The 16,797-nt window shown below is 44.3% G+C and overlaps 1 protein-coding gene across 3 annotated transcripts in view; it reads right to left on the bottom strand.

Annotated features, from left to right (window-relative positions):
- zfhx4 (zinc finger homeobox 4) overlaps positions 1–16,040 on the bottom strand; it is a 76,657-nt gene extending 60,617 nt beyond the window's left edge. For 2 of the 3 annotated variants that reach the window (XM_034132371.1, XM_034132368.1), the window contains exon 1: positions 15,665–16,040. The gene's annotated coding sequence lies outside the window, so the exon portion shown is untranslated. Of the gene's footprint in view, positions 1–14,352; positions 14,459–15,664 lie in introns of those variants that run through there. The other variant, XM_034132369.1, reaches the window with a different exon arrangement.
- Positions 16,041–16,797: the final 757 nt, after the last annotated feature.

Genomic DNA, 16,797 nt, shown 5'->3' with positions numbered 1-16,797 from the left:
TTGAAAGTTGGGTTATGTTGTGTCGCATGTCAATTATATGGATGTTTAGTTGTAATATATGTGCTGGAAATGCATGAAGTTTAACAACAACATGTCCTCAGAGCAGGTCTGAGATACTGAGCTCCGGGTTCCCTCCTGCTTTTGTCCTCCTGTCAGACTCTCGAGCATTAGCCAGAGATGCAGCCTGTTAAATGCCAAACCTGTAATTGCAGTGTCGCCACACTGCCGTCTTTGTTTACACAGGGATCTGCAAGGTTCAAATTCTTCATCACTAACTGTCCAATTTCTTAATGCAAGGGCAGAAAGTGCTGGTAATACGGCTGTGAATATTTATAAGATGTGTAAACACAGGAATTAGGCAGATCTTTGCTTTGGGATGATGTCGAAAATGTTTTTTTTTTTCTCCCTCGGCTTGTCAGAATGTTTGGACACATATGTGATCACAGCCAATAAGTGTTGAAATTAAATCCAGACTGAGTCTTAAAAGGTGACCCATGAAAGCTTGTAAAGTCAAACAACAAAGTCAGAAGACAGCGTGAGACTACGGCTATGTGTCCATTCCTTGAGGTCTCCTAGAAGGTCATCCCTCTCTCGGCATGTGGCCCCTCAGTCTAACACCAAATCTTCTATCAAAATGTCACCAAGCGTTAGCCAAAGACAAAGGCGAAGGGCACTGTGAAAGCCCCTGCATCCATCTCCCACTGTCAGTGCAATGAATAGGCCTACTCTGGTCTAATTAGACCTGTTTATTTGTTGCCATGCAGAAACGGAGGGATGAAAAACGAAGTGGATGAAGGAGGAGGGGAATTATCTTCTTCCTCACAATGCGAGCAGAGCTTCGGATACCATCAAAGAGCGCTGATGCATGCGTGCACAAACACATATGCACACATGCACACAATCACAGAAGAAGGCCTAATGCTCTCTGTTTAAAGTCTTAAAAGGAGGGACAGGGGGAGAAAATTGCAAAAGGATGAGAGGGGGAGGGCTTCTGCGTGACCAAGTGTTTTTTGTCTTCTTTACTTCTTAATCTCACAAAGGGTTTGCATGCAGCCCTTGTTTGTTGCCTGGAGGTGTAATATTAGACCCTAGATGCAGATCTCCCCGATGCCTCCCCCTCCACCCTTTTCTGTCTGCCTGTCCTTCTTCCCCATGTCTCCCTTGTGAGCAAAAGCCTTCATTATCAAAAGACACCTTATCATTATTGCAAGGCGCGGCCCAGACACCTAAAGCAAGCGTCACTCTATTTAGCACAGGAATCTTGTTCGACAAATTACCTAGTCCGCAAAAAATGCCTTTTAGCAAATCAAAATCAAGATTACGCATACATGAGCAATGATCTTGGATTGTAGAAAAGGAGGTAAAAGAAAGGGGGGGAAAGGGTTGGAGGAGGTGGGGGGGACCGAGATAATGAGGAGAAATGTAGAGGACGGAAGTGGAGAGGTTTTTTTTTTCTTCTTAGAGCAGGTATGCAGGTTCTATCCCTCAGGTTGATGACAAGTAAATTGGTCTCATTGGTTGCTCAGGTAACATACACCCGTCTGCCCTCAGGTCCTAAACTGATATTTCATTGTTAGAGAAAAATAATAATATCTGGGTGACCTTGGAAATAATCAGCAACATGTGAGATGAGAGCGGCTTGGGACAGAAAAATAAAGAATGCCAAAAAAAAAGAATTGTTGACAAGGAGAGAACAAATAGTGAACCCAGGGGCCATGTTTGTCTTCTCTTTTCTCTCAGAGCAACAAGAGAATCATATCACTCAGGCCACAGATGGGTCCCAAAATCTGATTTGGGATCAGATTACAGCAGCCCCTATCCTACCTTTAAGCAGGACGAGGTGAAAACATCTATCATGTCCTCTACCAGTGACTGCTCAGAAGCAACCGACTGGAGGACATCCAATCGAGTTACATTTGTTTATTTTAAGCAGAATGACATTATAATACCTTGCTCTGTATCCTAGTTTAATGTCAGTGTTTATTTGCTGCCTGTACGGTGTCATAAAGACAACGTTTAATGGATTTAAGACAACTTCGACTGGCTTTAACAATTTGAACATGGACTTCGGGCTTACACAGTCCAGTCTAAATATATGCACATGTCTCACGCCTTTGAAAAGGAAATATTTCAAACTAAACTCAAAGTGAAACATGAAAATAAACAGTCAGACACTGCCGGGCCCAGTCACCACTTACTGCCCTGCTAAAGATTTTTCCAGCATCAAAGGCAAAGCCAATCTACATAGCTAATGCCTCCATTTTTTCTTCTTACTCCCCTTCCTCGAACTCAAAACAGCAAAGAGCGAAGGGAGTGAAAAAAAAAGTGGGGATTTTTCTTTCGCTGGCAATCTGGAAACACTCTCTACTTAATTAGGGTTGATTGGAAATGAACCGCACAAACAAAGGGCAGCCTATGCCCTGACTATTATGACCGTGCACGCGTGCGTACACGTGCACAGGGGAGTACTATAACCACCTTAGAAGTGCGTGCTGGATGAAACTTCCCACTCTTTCCCCCCCCCTCGCCCTCTCTGCCCCCCTCCAACCCCCCCCAGATTAAGGGAATGCACCGCCAAAGAATGTGTGACGACCTCCACTGCCACAGAGCAAAACTTCCAGCCCCTGACGCCACAAAAGGCAAGAAGGTAATTAAGTTTGAAAGAATAGAAGCACTGCCACAAACAAAGCACCAGTGTCCATGGGGAGGGATTGGATGGGGGGGGTGTAGATGTGTGTGTATATGTGTGTGCTGGGGGGGGGGGGGGGGTGTGAGGCAGAAAAGCCATTAACATTCAGTGGCCGGGGTGAGAGAGAGGAAGGAGGGCAAAGGGGAACTGAGGATGCCATTCTCCCTCTGTGAGCTTCTCCCTGTCTTTCTCTATCGCAGCACGACTTGTCTGTCCATTCTTTTTATTTATCTCTCTGCTTTTTATTTTCTCTCAATCACCCTCACATCTGGTTTGGACCCCCCCCCCCCCTTTCCTCCCAAATCACCCCTCACCACCCTGCAACAGCGCTCCAATGCTCTTTTTGGCCCCTTTGCTGTTCCTTGTTGTAGCTCCCCATGTGAGAGGTGCCCCCCCACAGACGACAACACACACACACACACACACACACGCTACCTTTTAATTCCAACACCAAATGTTCCGTTTTGCGAGGTTTGACACTTTGCATGTGCTGAAGCTCGTGGAACGAAGTAGCAAACACACACACACATCCCGTTGGTAACCACCTGAGAGTGCTAATAGCTAACTAGATTACACACTCAAATGTACACATGACATGGACCCGCAACATGCAAACACAAAACATACACAGGGAGCTTTCATCTTTTTTTTTGCCACATCTCCAGCAAAGCAGTTTAACTCAATTAGTGAAGAATGTAATTTTATTTACAGACTCCAAAGTAACACACACACACACACACCAGGAGACTCACACAGTATAAGCAAACTGTCCCTCTCCCACGTGGTTGGCGCTAAGAAAGAAGTATTCATTGCTCTCGCATGTGTGTCAGTGTGTGTGTGTGTGTGTACGGACAGTGGAAAGATCATGAGACACATTTACGTCAGATGAGTGAATCAGACAAACCCGCACTAATTTTGATGAGGGAGGATGAGAAAGAGAAGTTAAAAATCAGGGAGAGGCGAACAGGGACAACAACAGGTAAGTCACGTTGTGTGTGTGTCCGTGTCTCTTTCTGCACATGAGGAAAGCACCTCACAAACTAATTGTGGTGTTGTGGCGCTATGTGTTCAGTAATCTGCCTCTCTTTGTCTCTGCATCTCATCAGAGACATGGATTAGTGCTAAAATGATGACTGCTTAATCCTTGATTTCCCTGCGCTAAATAAATATTAATCTAGCCTGCTCATCATGCTCTTGTAAGGTACAACATACACAATATGAAAGAGCTTAGCTGTTACATAAATCACAGCCTTATCCGTTGGATGAGGCAAAAGCATGAGACCATGAACACACTGACACACACCTCCTCTGTGCAATAACATAGCAAATCCAAGGGTGGGATTATTTGCCAAGAGAAATTAATAATCCTGCTAAATACAAAGCCTGAAAAAATGTCTAAAAAAGCCTTCTATCGGGTTGTGTAGATGCACACAATAATATATCACCCTAAGAAAAGAAATAACACGTATCACTCATTTGTGTTGATTCAGACCCCGCTCTTCTACCCACTCTGCTTCTCAGCAGGTTTGTTTAGAGAAAATACTGCTGGGAACATGAAAAATGAAAGCAACCATTGCTGGACTCTCTCCCTCTCCCACATACACACACACACTTAAATTGACAAGGCCGTGGTGGTGCAGCGCAGAAGAGGTTAAGCAAACATTGTCCACGTCAGTCAAGGATAGCACACACTCTCAGACAGACACAGAGAGCAGTCTCTGACGCAGGCATTTCACATCCACCTTGCAAATATAAACGGCTGGTTATACTGTATCGACTATGAGCCTCCGATTCTCTGTTTATATTAAAGTATGATAACTGCGGCACTTGTACAAACAACTTAAAGATGCAATTTATTAGAAGCCTCAAAAATAAAAAGGCCTATTCTCAAAATGCTTGCCTCATCACAGCCGCAGCGGTCGGGAATTAAAAGCATGGGGTACTTTTCCAGCACTAAAACAATTTTGCAAGTCCTGCTGATATATTGGAATCTATTATTAAGCATTACAAACTAATGCAGCAAGTCAGACTTTGTTGCCTAACATTCAGTCCTTTTTAGGAAAGGGAAAACAATGTCATAAATGTTGCCCTATTTGGTGAAATATGTTTGTCTGTATCGAGTGACCGAGAAACACGCCAGCATAGGATAGCACATATTAGTCAATGCATTGTACCACAGCTGTCTCAAATGCTAGTCATTACTCTATTATGGTCTGAACAGGCAGGGACATCATGTCTCTGCATTGTGTTAAAGTCAGCTGATTTATGTTTGCTTAACCTGTGCTTATCTGTGCAATTACACTGTCAAGTACAAGAGAGGTGGACAGTAGAAAAAAAGAACATCTGCTTTTACATTTAACAGTTAGCACACAGAGACACCTTGCTAATTGTACAGCCATATCTCCAGCATGGCGACCGAACCTTCCTGCTCTTTTCCAGGGGTAACAATAAAGTTTAAAGTTCAAACCCCCACTGTTTTCTAAAGACGGTACGCGGCGGGACCTTAGCCCTGTTATTATCTTCATAAACATAATCATAGGGCAGGTATCCTGACTGACGCCACAAGCTATGTGCCTCTCACTTAAATATCTCCGTAGCACTTCTCTGACACGCCACAAAAAGACTATTAATGTCCTGAGCGTTTCTACAGGCAAAATGTGCGGGCTTTTGCAAAAGAAGAAGCACGGATAACACAAACATACCTTTCGGCTTTCCAGCGCTCGAATACTCGTGACAGGTCTCATTTCTGGACCCAGGGAATTACTAATTAACTTAAGCTTTTGGCTCTCTATTTAATTAGAGAGGTCTCCAAATGAACTTTAGACCAAAGCCATTTGCTTTTTAAACAAACCCCCTTTTTCTGACAGCTGTTGTGAGTTTGCCCTCTTCTCACAAAAACCACAAGCAGAGCACAGTTGTTATTTATGCCATCATGGGCTCTTTTACTGGTTACCGTGGGAGGGAAGGCAAAGAATAGGAAGGGAGGGAAGGGGTGAGCAATTGAGTTGAAAAGTGTACATTTTAATTGGATTTCACTACAAACAAACAACTGTCAGATGTAATTAGTGTGGTTTCAGATTAGCACCATAATATTCCTTTATCAAATAAACACCATGTCACGCAAATCCAGGGCCAGCACGCTGAGAGGGAGCCGAGATGAAATGGACCCATTACCTTGCCGTTTTCTGTAGGAAATAACTGCAATTGGATAGGAATTACACGTAAAATCTAACATGCATGATTACAACTATCCAATTATCAATATGAAATGATGGTCTTTTACTGTGCCATCTTTCTCTTTTTTCTGCGCTTTATGCGTGTTGCATTGCCCTTAATGTGACAACCATGAGACCGTGGAGGTCAATGACAAGGCAGCTGAAGACCAGAGTCAGCAATATCTCCCTTTCCTTTTTTATATGCTCTCCTTGCGACGAAGCAAAGGCACATTCAAACAGATTATATTTTAAATTATACATAAAATACATCCTGAAAAGGGCAAGAAATGACTGTAAGCTCTAGTCTTTTAATAAAAATCTCTGAAGCTTTTACAATATGACACAAAAGGTATAAGGAGGAAGGTCTCCAAGAAGCCAAAAAGAACAGCGGCCCATCCATCACCACATCTTGACACTTGTTTAGGGTATTGTGTTAAGAAGGAGGTCCACTCCTCGGCCATACTTTGCTTTTTTAACAATTCTTCCAAAGCCTTCCTATATCTGCTCATCTAAACTGGGATGAAACACAGCGAAACTCCCCTCTTTATTTAGTCTAGGGGCAGGGAGCTGATACATCAGTGAAACCGCTGACAAAACCGGCCCTGTTAATACCTACAATTTCATATACAAGAACATTCCTGCGCTGCTCTGCTCTTCTTCTTCACTGTCACAGAAAAAAAAAAGGAGACTTATTTTCTTTTTAAAAGCAAATAATTAAGGATTATTCCGAGGCTGGTGCCAGGCCAGAAAAAAAAGCCGGGGTTTTTAGAGGGATAGTGTTGGCTGGAGTCTCCTCGGGGGAGTTGTGGAGACACATGCTCGCTTGCCTGTATTAGATCAGACTGAGACCTACACTGGAAAAGAAAATATTCAGTTTTTTGTAATACTTTTAATATATCCCTGTAGCTACAAAACAGTCTGGACTAATTCTTAAAATACTATCAACGTTTCCAAGAACTGTGATTATTTATTATTATTATTATTACTATTATTATTATTATTATTTTTAATAGAATAACCGAGAAGGTCTCCATGCAACAAGGGCTAAATCCTTTGGTAAATTAGTCTCACCTCTCATTACACTGTTTGTTTAAGCCCACAAGTCATGCATAATTAAATAGCCACTTATTCCCTGACGAGCCCTGCCAATGGCCTTGATATCCACATGTTATTGCCTCCAGGAATACCATATGCCAATCATGTCGCATATAAGAAACACATGCATACACAGGCACATGCTCAAAGGAATGATACACCTGAACCGTGGAAAAAGTGAGCGCTATTTGCATATCCTATCATTATCTTGCTTTTTTTTTGTTTCCCACGGATACATATTAACACTCTCTCTGTGTTTTCTTAAGGTCTATTAATGTGCATTTGTCCTGTGACTGGGCTCTGTGCCTCTTCAATCCCCGCCTTTGTCTTTGGCCAACGAGGAGGGAGAATGCATCATTTGTCATGAGATGTCTTGTGCTATTGTGGTGTATCTTTTCTCAAACCTGTGGGAAACTTAGTCATTCATCCTCTTTCCCCCCCCCCCCCCCCCAGTCTTTTTAACTTCTCTTTGGACGAGGCGGTTGTGCATATTTATTTTTACCCCCGCTTTTGTTTCTACGTTGCCAGCTTTTAAAGCAATGAAAATACTTTGAAGAGCAATCGATAAAATGTGGCATATAACCTTTTGTACTGTGCATTATTTTGCTGGTAAGTACAAGGGGGACAAATCTTTCTAAAACAAAAGCCCGCTACATGTGCTTTGTTGAATATTTTAGATTTGAGGCGCTCACTTGGACCTGAAGGGCTGAGCGAGTGTCCTTCACAGTGACTGCATCAAGGAGTACAGAGGACAAGCAATGTCACCGACTGCAGCCTAAAGTCTACACCAGATGTACGGAAATAAATTGAGTATAAAAACACATGTCAAATAGAGTTAAAGTTTTGAAATATGAGTGAGAAGGGAGTTTCTCTGTGCATTTGAATAGCCCAATCACTGTTTGCGATTAACTCCCCTCCCTACCTGACTGCCATGCCACAGAAAAAAAAAAGGAACATCCAGAGATGCAAATGAAAGACGAGACCTGAGAAACAGACACCAACAGAGATATACAGAGAAAGCAAAAGACAATACCACAGAAAGAGAGGCCTCATTTTTTTCAACAGCCTGTTTTATTTGACCTGAACCTGAGAATCTCAGCCACCCCCAGGGCCCGCCGGACCTCAGATCAAACAGAACCACTCTTCCAACACACGGCCCGGATTGTTCTTTCCCCACCCTGCGAAAAACCCTCCCTATTTCCACTTTGAAATGAAAAGAATAAACATATTATTCTAAATTAAATACCCTGACCCGTGTTTTTCCACGGCTAATATCCTGTATGAGATGGCTGATGCAAAATAGGCAGGAGAGCCTGAGAACGGGACAGAGCACAGAGGGAAGAGAAAAATCCCCTCTTTCTATTTTCCCTTAAGAGACTGATGTAGGCCTGACGAGATGAGAGGGGGAGACAGACATAGAGAGAGAGAGAGAGAGGGAGAGGGTAACGCAATCCTGACTGGCGAAGGACCAACAGCAACAAAAACATTTAGATAACTGCGCTCAATAATGAACGATTTCAATGAGGACAAAAATTACATTTCCTACAGATAACATGCCCCCTTCCCATAACAGAGCCAGAAGAGCCCCGAACCACGTCATGCTCAACAGTGGAGTATTATGTTAGGGGAGGGTTATAGTAACTATATTAGTATCCTTTTACCCCGCCAGAGACACTACTTTAGTGGTTGTAAGAACATACAGCTGGCGGAGCTGAGGGAGAAATATAGACCCGGTATGACAACTCCAGCAGCTTCACTCGAAAAGCAACAAATCACTCCTCAACCGACTGAGCTATAGCACTACCGGTGACACGGCTCAAACGATTACCGATCTGCAATACGCACTACAAGGGCCACTCAAAATAACACTCCACATACACATAACCGAGGATCTCTGCACTTGATCCTCACAGGTGGCGCAGGTCACGGCGAGAACGCCATCCCCACCTTTCCCATCCGCTAAGCACTCACTTCCTTTCATGCCAAAGTCTGTCAAGTTGTTGAGAGGGGAAGAGGCAAGAAAAGAGGAGATATGGCGTGGAAAGGAGGCAGAGAAAGAGAGAGGGAGTCTTTGTCCTCCTCCACTCAGCTCCAGCACGTTTCCTCCTCGGGTCTGGCCAGCATTAACATATGAAAGGCGAGGGAAGGCGTGCAAAAGGTCAAAGAAAGAGGATCCTGTCCAATGAGAGACAACAAAAACAGGCCACACCGGCCTTTGTGGCGTTCATGTTCTCCACTACCCGACCTCGCTCCCCTCCCTCCACCTTGGATCATTTCCATACGCCAGATGCAATGGCAATGATGACGGTTGATCATAAATTACTCACAAAGTCGAGCCGGGTCATATGGGAGTCACGGTGGCAATTTTAGGCTGCGTCACCACCCTTGTTGTGCCCCCACCTACGACTACCAGCAGACACACACTCACTCAGGCATTCACATAAAACACACCTGCCTTGCTATTGCAAAGTTCCCTCTACCCAGACGATATCCGACCAAATCCTCAGTAAACATCTCAATAAAGGCAAATGTAAGAACAGTGTAGTTTGATTTGATCCACGAAAGCCGCTCCCTTCCTTCCATGTAAATGCTACCTGAGCCACATCCATCCACTACATAATTGCACACTCCAGTGCTTTAGGGATGCAGTTTAGTACATGAGGGCTTAGGAAGCCAGGAGTTTACCAGTTACTCTATTATCATACATATTGCCACACATGACAGCTTCCATCTGCTGGCATCCGATACAAACAGCCAAAAACACCAGTGTGGCATTTCCGGGGGTCCTCTCCTGCAAACACACTCCTCTACCGGCAACAGTGGCCAGAGACAGAGGGACTGTAGGGGAGAGGGGAGGGAGCGAGGAGAGGGGTAGAGCATTTCATCTCTCTTTCATCTCTGTCACCCAGTCAAGCGTTCAATGCCCCATTCAGCGCCTGCCCAGCATTATGCAAAATAATGCTAATCCCCTTTCCCGTGCTTTCACACTTGTATAAACCGCCGTTCCTGCCTCTGAAAAGCAATTATATCAGTTTACATTCCTGTCAAAAAACAGGATTAGCATGCAAGTACTAGTAGCACCAACTAGGCCCAATCTCTATCCACCTTTGGCTAGCGGGAAGCACAGAAAATTAAATGTTTGTCCACCCTCCCCCTAAAAAAAGAAAGTCCTGCTGCTCGGTTGGGGGCCGCTATAAAAATGTGTTGTAATTAGATATTTGGATGGAATGAAAAGAGGGGCTGAAAGTTTCAAAGGCATAAAACTCTGTGCCTGTTATTTAGGCCCGAGCCTTTCTTTGCCAGAATCTCAGTCTCGTACAGTAATCAAAAACAAATTCAGCTGTGTCGCTACACAAGGCCATCGCAGTCACAGAGTCCAAGTCTCGCTTCACAGACAGCAGTGTGTTACACATGTGACGCACACAGAGCGACACACACACACGACTCGCAGCTGAACTGTTGTCGTCCCGTCGGACACATTGCTGCCACATGCGCACAACCTTGCCAATGCACGGGTGCACATGCAAACACACACTGAGCTGACAAGGGAAGATGGCAGAGCATTTTTGAATATGCAAATGCTGGTACAAGCGGAACGTGTGTAAATAGGAGTCATTGTGTGCTGCTTTAATCTGGACACTCGGGCCTCTTTCTGCCCTTCTCATTTTTTTTGGGGGGTGACACACACACCCATCCTGGCTGACGACAGATCAGGGGACATTAGTCAGCACAATTAGCCAGGTCGTCATGGCGACTAATGAAATTTGGCAAAGCGGCCAGCCAGGGACTTAAAGAGCTAGCTGGTTATGTGCTAGCACGGGGGGCTGGCTGCCTGGCTGCTGGCTGGTTGCCTTACACACACCCATTATTCTTTTTTTTCTGCCGTGGTGGTACAATAGAGTCACTTGTATCCCAGCCGATACCCACCGGCGGTACAAGCTCTCCGCCTGACAATTTGCATATGTTAATATAATTAAGTGCTAATTACACTAAAACTCGAATATTCACAAGTACCCTCCCTGGGAGCTACGGAGGGGCTTGATCTCGTTCCAAGTCTTTAACCCTCCTCCGCCTCTCGCTCAGTGTGTGTGATGGAGAGAAAGTGTGTGTTAGCGGTGGTGCCCCAGGGCTGACAAAGGAAGCCCCCCTCTTTGAGACATAATGCTGAGCTGCTGCGGACTTCTTAGCTTCTCCCCCTACAGGCCTCGCTGAGACAGGAGACCTTGACACTATGACTGCAGACCGTACACACACACACACACACACACACACACACACACACACACACACACACACACACACACACACACACACACACACACACACACACACACACACACACACACACACACACACACACACACACACACACACACACACACACACACACACACACACACACACACACACACACACACACACACACACACACACACACACACACACACACACACACACACACACACACACACACACACACACACACACACACACACACACACACACACACACACACACACAACCAAGAGAATACTACACCTTGATCTATCTAAAATATTCAGCTGTGAGATAGCTCTTTGCTTCCAAAACTACATGCTTTGAACAGTTGCATAATACATGTTGCATAAAACACTGTCTATTAGAAAGCTTAGGAAGAAGCGTGCAAGAGAGAATCTGAAACTCGGCCCATCACAGTCAAGTACAATGTCCAAACTAAAAATAAAGACCTACTTTTTTACTAAATGAAAGCAGCCATCATTTGAGTGAGGTGCGGCTCAATATTGAATCTCCTCAAAGATGGTGACCATGATGGTCGCAGTCATTTGAGTTATAGATAACAGACACAAATCTACATGATTCCCCCCAGTGAGTATGTGTGTATGGATGTGAGAGTGTGTGTAGGCCTGCCGTTTTGATAATGGAGGACAGGCGCTTGTGCTTTTCACATCGTAATGGCCGTGAATCAGGGAGGAAGCCAAGCGGTCGTGCTACAATTAGAGCTCTTTTGTGCCTCTTCCTCTGTCTCTTTCTCCCTCTCTTTTCGTGTTTTCACTCGCTGACACTCTCCCTATCAAGAGTATGTTAAAACAGTCTACTCTGCCCTGCTGCAAAAGGCTGAATGAAGGGGGGGGGGGGGGGGGGGGGGGGGGGGGCTGAGTGAGGGGGGAAATTCACACTGTGCTGCTGCTGGACATGCACGTCTACATGCATGCACACACACACCAGATGGTACAGGAAGGAGGATTAAATAAACACACATGCACAGACACACACACCTATGGGCAGACAGACGCCTCTGTGTGCACTGTCCCTTAATGAATGTCTATGGGGAGTCAAGGGGTCCAAGCTCATTTGGTTGACTCTCAATGAGATGCAGCATTATGACTATGGTAATACACTCCTCCCTTTCCCCAATAATCATACACAGGTCATTGTGTCAGGGTGATTCATTTCTGTCGCGCACATATGCCAGATGTTATTACGCAGGAGAGTAAATCTCCCCAGTGGATGTCGATGGGCTTCCATGCAAAAAAGGCGAAAAGTGGAGGAGAAAGAGAAGAAGAAAAAAATATATTGTTATAGCAGTCCAGCGTGTAGTAAGCTATACTGTTCGCTGAAGCATGACGGCTGGTAATGCAGGTTTGGATGTCGCTCTGTCTGTGTCTGTGTGTGTGTGTGTGTGTGTGTGTGTGTGTGTGTGTGTGTGTGTGTGTGTGTGTGTGTGTGTGTGTGTGTGTGTGTGTGTGTGTGTGTGTATGTGTGAGTGTGTGTGTGTGTGTCTGACAGGGGGGGAGCTCCCCTTCACTAATACCTGCTACTCGGATTACCACAGCGTCTTAAGTATTCAACCGGACTCATATTTTCCCTTTCTGCCCTTTTAGCCAAATTGGCTGTCTTTACACTGCAAAGCAGCGATATAGCCTCCTTACTGAGGGCCTATGGGGGATCCACGAAGAAGAACATTAAAATGCAGCGATAGCCTTGTTGCAAAGCTGCTCTCTATTTCTTTCTCTCTCCCTCTCTCTTTCTGCAGCAAAGGCTTCTAAATCATCCAGCCTCCTCTATTAGACGGGAGACTTATTGAGGTAGAAACCATAAAAAATGAAGAAGGGAAATTTAATCCCTGAAATATTGATTTGCACATTAATATCAGATAGGCAGAGGGCAATCTAGCCGGGTGGAAATGACACATTGTCGACCCCTAGGAGAGGCCCGAGCCAATCTTCTAGCTGCATGTGTCTTGGGCCCAGGAGTTATAGGACAGACTCAGCCCCTGTCTCCCTCTCTCTCCCATCCTCTCCTCCTCCCTGTACCCTCTCATCCCTCTCGTCCCCCCTCCATCCGCACCCTTAATGAAGGCTGCAATGCTGAAAATGCATTAGCTTTTAATAATCAAGAAGCATTTTCAAGCCAACAGCTATTGTCCTCCCAGGGCTGTCAGCCCATCTCTTATATGTGTTTGTATCCCTCCCCTCCACTGCTACGGGTGAAATGAACGTTACAAGCTGCTTAACTAACATGCAAAGATATACACACCCAGCCTTTGATAGTGCTAAGACACCACACACTGAAAAACAAAAACAAGGGGCCTGGGCTTCTGCAAACATAAACCTCCAAAAATCTCTCATTTGCAAGACAAGAAAAATAACAAAGATATTCTGTTATTATAGAGTGAGACAATACCGTCATTAACTGATGAAATTCACTGCAATTAGACAGGACCATCTCCACTCATAATTTCACATTTGATTTTCTTTTTATTATAAGGCCTAGGCTGCATTTTTGTAATGAAATAAAGGATTGTATGCAGATGCTATTAAATAATCTAAAATGTACTAAAAGGAGGATCCATTCTGTGAAAAAAACATTAGTGCTTATAATTTAGCAATCTATAAAATGTATCTGATTTATGTTCAAATGTAATTGATCCAAAAAATTGAATTAAAAAAAGATTTAGTTTTAAAAATTAAATATAAGCTAACGTAATACTACGCTAAAAATAATAATCATAATTATAATAATGAAACAATTGATTAATTCCGATAATTAAAGCAATGATAGCTGTCCGTATTTACTGTGTTAGTACAACAGAAAACCCGTATTTTGATTAAAAAGTGAGCATTCACGCAATATACGCTTTGATAAATCCGAACAAAACAAAAAAGAATAACACAGTTAGAAATACTGCTTTAAAATCCTTTAACTTCGGGAATAAATAGCTTTCGAAATCCACATAAAAGAGCCAGAAAAGCCGTGTGTAAATAGAGACAGTCCTGTAAAAAGCTTATTCTGTACACCGTTCATTTGGAGCGTATCTCTGCTCGCACACACACTCACTACACCGTTACATACCCGGGTTGGAGACTGACTGGCCCCTTGGCCCTGATGTTTTTTTTTTTTTTTCCTCCCGTGCGATCGATGTCCCCCCTGTCACTGTCGCGTCCCAATCCGAGCCAAGTCTACCTACTTCAAAAAACAGCCATCAGGGCGCAAAAATACCTGAGAACGCCTTCCTGTGCGCCCTGTCGCCTCGAAATTGATACAAAACAACCGCAATCTACAATTAAAAGAAGATGTTCCAACCCGCATATCTCGGGATTAAAACAGGGACCATTTATATGAGGAAATGATAAACCCACCGCCGCAGATGGGGACCGAGAAATGGAACTTGTAGACTATGGATGAAATTAAAATGTCTTAATGTCAATTAATACAGATGAGTTTTGGATACATTGTCCTGCTTTTAAATGCCGGTGTTAAAGAAAACAGGAGACCTGGGGTTGGCTGGCTCTGAAGGGACGCCGTACTATCAGCAGCCCAGCGATCGCTCTCCCTGCTGGGCGACGCAGCCACCCACGCCTCGCTGAAGTGAGACTACTTTCTGAGCGCAGCAGGTACGGGATGTACGGACTGTGATCGCAAACACTCTTCGCCTTTGTACCGATGGTTCAATAAAGCTGTTACTTCAACTATTAAAAAAGATACACTTGTGCACACGGAAGGGGATCGTGTATGGAGACTGATCGCCACTCCGGCAGTGAATGCCTGGAAGGTGCATGAAAGCCGATGTTCAAAACTGGCTTTGAGCGCTGTGGTGCATCCGAGTTACCTTTTCATATGAAATATCTGACTGTTAGGGAGTGAAATGAGGAGTGGGTTGAAGGGGGGAAACATGAAGTCGGAGCCCTCGACTGAAACAAGCTGAAAGCGGACATGTCCGAGAGATCGGACTCCTGGAAAGGCAACACCACATCCGCAATGCAAAGCCACAAAAGGGGGAGAAACGCTTGTCTCGTCTCGTGTTATCTAACGTGGAGTGTTCAGTGTGTCTGTCCAGCCAACAATCTCCGTGACAATAGTATAAACTTTGCAAAAGACCGGTGTCGATGTGATATCCGAGTGTAATAGCACGGACACATGCGTAAGAACGCCTCCGTCCCTGTCACTCGCTTGTTTTATTGAAGCCAAAGCGCCGGAGTTGCACTAACATCACGATATCCGCCTTTATTCTGGACTAAAAACAACCAGCACCTGTTATCCAAACAGCCCCGATGTCAAAGATCCACCAGCGAGATAGATAATCGATACCCGACCCCTAAATTTAACACACACACCAAACTACTCAATAAAAGTTAAAGGGAGAGGTGGATAGGAAAAAACTTACTTTCTTCCCCTCCAAAGCCGTCACCTCCGCTTCTCTCTCTGCTGTTGGGTTTATAAAACAGTCACATCCAGCGGCTTGCGTAATTGGACAATCAAAACGTGGAAAAACAGGGAAAATTACAATAATCCTCCAACTTTATATTGGGAAAAGGGGGTAAAACCACAAATGTCAAGCGCTTAGAGAGCTATCCCTTATTTTGGTTCCGGTGGCGGTGAAACGACGTGTCGACGGGCTGCCTCGCAGATTCTCTTGTGGACGGGGGTCGGGAAACGGAGGAAAGGAAATGAAAATCCGATATGTCTTTATTCTGCTAATTATTATCGTTTTAGCCCTGTTTAAAAAAATGGCTGATTAAGTTGAGTGCGCATGTCTTTGTGTGTCTATTTCCCGATATGCACTCTGGGAATGGGTAGAGAGACAGAGAGAGAGAGAGGGCGAATGGGAGAGAGAGAGAAAGAGAGAGAGCGAGAGAGAGCGAGAGAGAGGGAGGGAGCAAAAGAGAGACGGAGAGGGAGGGAGAGGAGAGAAGTGTAATTAGTGAGTTGATCAACAGTCTCCACATTGCAAATGACGCGCACACGGAGCCCTGGCGGCCGCAGAGGTCCATGCGCGCAGAAAAATCCTTTTGTATGGTTTCTCTCTGAGGGCCAAATCACATGTAGAACAATGGACGACCGCTTCCTGCACAGCAAACAGGCTGCACTCAGAATTACTTACAAGTACTTAGAAGTCATCTGTCTCTGTATAAAAACTAGTTTTGCACATGGATATTTCTGTACTGAAGCGCAGGATGCTCCAACACATTTATTATAGATTTCATAAATACAAGAAGAATATGTGTGTTCTCCCCATAATGCTCATTTGTGTACTACAACAGCTTTGTCTTATTGATTATGACACTACAGGTGAATTACTTTTCTTTAAACATGAGCAGAAAGGACAGCCTTTGCGTATTCGGTTGAATGTTCTGAGAATAAAATACGTGTGTGAACTCGTATGGTTTGATATAATTTATGAAAATGAAATAAAGAGGTTTTGTAAATTATTGTTTTTTCTAAATCATAAATAAAAGCAGACAAAATAAACCTGAGTGAGAGGAGTACAATCACACCATCGTGTTGTCTCACGTATCA

The sequence above is a fragment of the Trematomus bernacchii genome, unplaced genomic scaffold (genome assembly GCF_902827165.1).
Source record: "Trematomus bernacchii unplaced genomic scaffold, fTreBer1.1, whole genome shotgun sequence".
Taxonomy (NCBI): domain Eukaryota; kingdom Metazoa; phylum Chordata; class Actinopteri; order Perciformes; family Nototheniidae; genus Trematomus; species Trematomus bernacchii.
This window is presented reverse-complemented; position numbering and strand designations above follow the sequence as displayed.